This window comes from Euprymna scolopes, chromosome 27 (assembly GCF_053919585.1).
Source record: "Euprymna scolopes isolate OS-2025 chromosome 27, ASM5391958v1, whole genome shotgun sequence".
Classification (NCBI taxonomy): domain Eukaryota; kingdom Metazoa; phylum Mollusca; class Cephalopoda; order Sepiida; family Sepiolidae; genus Euprymna; species Euprymna scolopes.
Window position 1 is genome coordinate 22276827 of NC_136508.1, and position 5055 is coordinate 22281881.

The following is a 5055-nucleotide window of genomic DNA, read 5'->3' on the forward strand; positions in this document are numbered from 1 at the left end:
CATGTTCTTTCAAAAAATTTTACCCATTACCCTAACCCTAACCCTAACCCAACTGGAGTAGATCACATATTGGATTAGAAACCATTTGGAAGATCGCAAATTAGAAGAACGCAATAAATAAAAGCGTTTATGTTATTTTATTTATTTCTGAGGTCATTTGATGATAGTGTTTCTGTGAAACAAACCATCGAAACTTAGAACTAGCTTTTCAGCCCGCGCCATTAACCACTTAACAACCGGTGCTTGACAGATAAGTGTGGCACAAGACCGGAATGTAGCAATCGAGTGGCACCTTGTTTAGGGGAACCTCAGGCGATTGTCAATTTAAGAAGGCATTGCCGAGGAAAAAAAAAGCGAGAGGATTAAAATGAACATCGCCGAAGATTTTGAAAATAAAAAAAAGGGAAAAATATTTGCGATGACAACATTTTTTCGAAATATCGATTTGTAATGAGCAGATGGCACGTGACGTCAAAATAATCGATCGTTGGCAGACGATGTTTTAGAAAAAGTGGTGAACTCTACCTAATTCTACTCTCTCTTTCTCTCACTGTCTCTTTCGCTCTCTCCCTCTCCCTCTCCCTCTCTTTCTGTTTTCCTCTCTGTTTTACGGTCTTAAACTCTTCTTCCACATTTCCCTTCCCATTCGCAACACCAATAAACATCATATGCAGTCCAGCGTTGCGCCCTTTGTTTCAGAGCCGACTAACACAGTGGTATTAAATAAACGCAATCACCGGCCGACAGAAAAAATAAACAAATAAAGAACACCATACAGAGAAAAACATGTTTTGTTTTAATCTCTCAGTTTATATATATATATATATATATATATGTGTGTGTGTGTGTGTGTGTGTGTGTGTATATATATATATATATATATATATATATATATATATATATATATATATATATATATATGGGAGCAAACAGTTAATAAAACATGTTACAAAACACTTTGAAATGAGTTAAAAAAACATATTTAATCTGAAAAGGAAACACTAGATAAGTGGATAGTCCTTAATCTGCGGAGTTTCGAAGAAATACTTTCCTTCTCATCAGAGGGTTTTGCATGCAAAAGTATTTGATGAAACAACAAGTAAGTCAAATAATAATCCAAAGGCAGAAGTCCATGGAATGATTCCCAGAGGGTAGGAATTAGCAAAATGCGGGATCGGATTTTGCATGCAAAAGTGGTTGATGAAACAACAAGTAAGTCAAAGATCTTACTTGATAACAAAAAAAAGTGAAGCAGAGGGAATATGGTGAAGAAAAAAGTGATTACACATGAATGGATAGTCTGGTGGAAGATAATAATAATAATCCAGTGACGGTAAAATCCAAATATATAACTTCAAGAAAGTTAATTGAATTTCCATTTGCACAAGTAAAATCCAAGGAAATCCCGTAATTTGAAGACGATTGTCCATAATAATCCAAAGGCTTTACATTTTAAAAATCCAATAACTTTTTTTCTATTAATATATTTTAATTTCTCTTTACAGATTTATAAAATAGAATCTTTGGAATTTTTTTGTATAGTTACTTTTACAACAGAACAACGAGAGACGATAATTGAATTTCACTTTGAAAATGGACTGTTAATTGTTGCAATGCAAAGATCTTATATGCGCCATGTCAATGTTCCATATCCTCTTAAAAGATATGCTATTGAATTTGTTCAACCTCAGTAAACATGCCAGGGTATTGGTGGCAAACGAAATGGATCAACTGCACATACAGCTAGAGCAACAATGCAGTTGTTAACTGTGATGTTTCAGGATCGTAAAATCTCTTGAAATTTCGATTTTGAATGGCCTCTATGTTCATCTAATTTGACAGAAGTAGACTTTTGGCTTTGGGGATATCTTAAAGACAAAGTGTATGCAAATAAGCCTCGAAGCATCCAAGAACTTAAGATAAACATGCACAGGAAATTCTTTCCCTAAAACTTCCGATGTTAAGAACTGCCATAAAGAATAGCTTAGAAAGAGCTCGACTTTGTAATGAAGGCTACTTAAGAGATATTATCTTTCGTAATTAAGTCAGAACAAATTTCCACACTATAAACTGTGTAATAAAAAAAGAATTAATTAAATACTCATTTAAGAAAAGGTTATTTGATTTTCAAACCGTAATGGGCCAACATATATATATATATATATATATATATATATATACTAGCGAAAATACCCGTCGTTGTCTGGGTTCAAAAACAACCTACAGAAAATGGACCCTGATTTATGAAAGTATGATAGGTTATGAAAATGAAGGGTTGTAAAGAGATAGCTTCGAATTTGGGGGTATCAAATCCAAAGCAAAATATGATGAAAGTAAAAATAAAATAGATAAACCCCTGAAATTTATTATACCATATCTGTTCACATTGAAACACTTATCACAATATTCTGTGTATCTATATTAAAAAACCTTGTTAAACTTTGTGACATATTTCCATTCTATGGATGTCAGGCGCGAACGAACACCTCATAATTTTATTATACCATATTTCTTCAAACTGAAACATAATTATCAAAGTATACTTACGCAGGTAGATATGAAAAGTCTTTATTAAAGTGTGTGCCTATTTCCATTATATGGAGGCCAGGCGCGAACACAGACCCCACAATTTTATTATACCATCCCTATTTAAGTTAAAACATACTTATCAAAGTATGTACATCTATATCAAAAACACTTGTAAACGTTTTTTTTTTAATTTTTTAATTTTTTATTTCCATACTTTGTGGACCAAGCGCGAATGCAGACCCCACAATTTTAATGAATCATCATTATGCTTCTTTTCCTCTATTAAGGAAAAGAGGGTTGGCTTTGCATTACAAGAATTCGAACCGTGGGTTCCCTAGTGAAAAAAAATTATTTTACTAATATTAACAATTAGTATAGATATCCCAAAAGAGTGAGTCATAGGAAAGCCTTTAAAATAATATATTAATGACCCCTATAGATGGAACTTTCTTTATGATATAGGGACCTACCTTCAAACCCACAGTTCGAATTCTTATAATGCAGAGCAAACCCTCTTTTCCTAAGTAGAGAAAAAGAAGCATGTTTTCAACACCCGAAGAAGCTTGCAGGTTGCAGCGACCGAAACGTTGTACTAATAACACACAAGATGAGAATAATAGTCTAATTAATCAAAATAACACAAGTATTCACATATCATCTCGAAAATTTAGAATTGCATTAGAAATTTATTGTTTAATAAAGAATACAGATAAGAATTTTTTCCTCGATCCATGGATTTTCGATGTAGGCTCATCTCCTCAGAGAAAAAAATAATGAGCAAATATTAGATCTAATTCGAAATAATATTGTTATCAAGCTCATGCATACATCTGAGGAGATGAACCTACATCGAAAATTCATGGGTTAACGAAAAAATCTTATCTGTATTCTTTATTCAAAAAATAAATTTCTACTTATTCAAAACTGATGTTTTTCTGAATTAAATTTAAACAAAAAAAAATAGAAATTCCATTTGCATTATTAAATATATTAAGCTATTCTTCTTTTTGGCTGGGATTATCCTATATAATATTCTATACTGAAAAATATTTTGTAAGACCCGATACCAGACGACTAATTAATCTGTGTTCCTATTCACCTCGGGTTCGTGTGTGTCTGTGTGTGTGTATATTTCCCTACGCAAACTACTCTGTCAATTTTCGGTCTAAAGACTTGAGACTTCACATAAGGAGTATTGAGATTTGGGAAAAATTTTAATTGGTTTTCGGAGTGAAATTTGGCTGTCAGGGGGTCAAAGTTCAACGATTTGACCTTTAAAAATCTACGAAACTCCTCCGCCAATTTTAGGTCTAAACACTTGAACTTTTAGATGTAGGTTACTTTGGCATGGATCAAACTTTTTAATTTGATTTGAGCCCAAAACAATAAATGTTAAGGGGTCAGAATTGAGGTCAAAGTGTTTTAAAAACTGAACTCTGCGGTTACTAGCAAACTATTCAGCCAATTTCGGGTCTAAACATTTAAAATTTTACTTGAAGTGTATTCAGCAAGAGGACAGCTTTTTAATCAGTTTTGGAGTGAAAATTTCGCCAAAGTTGAAAGGGTTTTCCTTTGCAGACTCTACCAAACTCCTCCACCAATTTTGGGTCTAAACACATGAAATTTTAGATGTAGGTTACCTGGACATGAGGCAAACTTTTTAATATGTGTGTATATATATATATATATATATACATATTCACATAAAGTTTTGAACAGTACATAGGGATCGAGCAATGCCGGGCTGAACTGCTAGTATATATATATATATATATATATATATATATATATATATATATATATATATATATATATATATATATATAAATAAGGGAGTAGTCACCAACAATGTGTATTTTTTAACATTATTTTATTATTCCGTGTCTTGGTTTTTCATTGAGAATTATGTTTGGATCATTGTAATAATGTTTTTAAGTTATTGAAATCGTTTACGTACGTTTCAGACGGTCTGATGCGTCCTCGTCAGAAATTATTTTCAAATGTGTAAAAATGGCGATTTTCGTTAGTTTGAAGTTTTTCCAAGGAGTAGAGGCTTGTAAGTGTTTATTATACATTGGTATGCTGAATTTTTATTGCTTTTTTTATATATACAGTATAATATAATCATATAATAATATAATCACGCTAAAATTATAGCATTTCTATGTATTTGCTGGTTACTGCATAGGATGAAACTAAAAGTTTTATGATTAAAAAACTTAAGAGCATGAATATGGGAAACAGTTCATGCAATCAGTTCATTCAGAGTTCAACATTAAGATAAAAATAACAAAACGCAGTTAAAAAAAGAAATCCAGAAATGAAGATTATTATTAGCAGGTAAATAAACAGCAGCAGTTGAACTTGAAAAACAAAACGTCAGAAATTGGAGTTAAAAAATTTGAAGACTCGCGTTTCCCTGCTGGCGCAATTCCCTGCGAAGGTGTATCGACTTGATGTTACATTTTCCGAAAGAAATACAGTACTAAATGGGTGACCATTTGGGACTTCCGGGTGTTGTTTGTG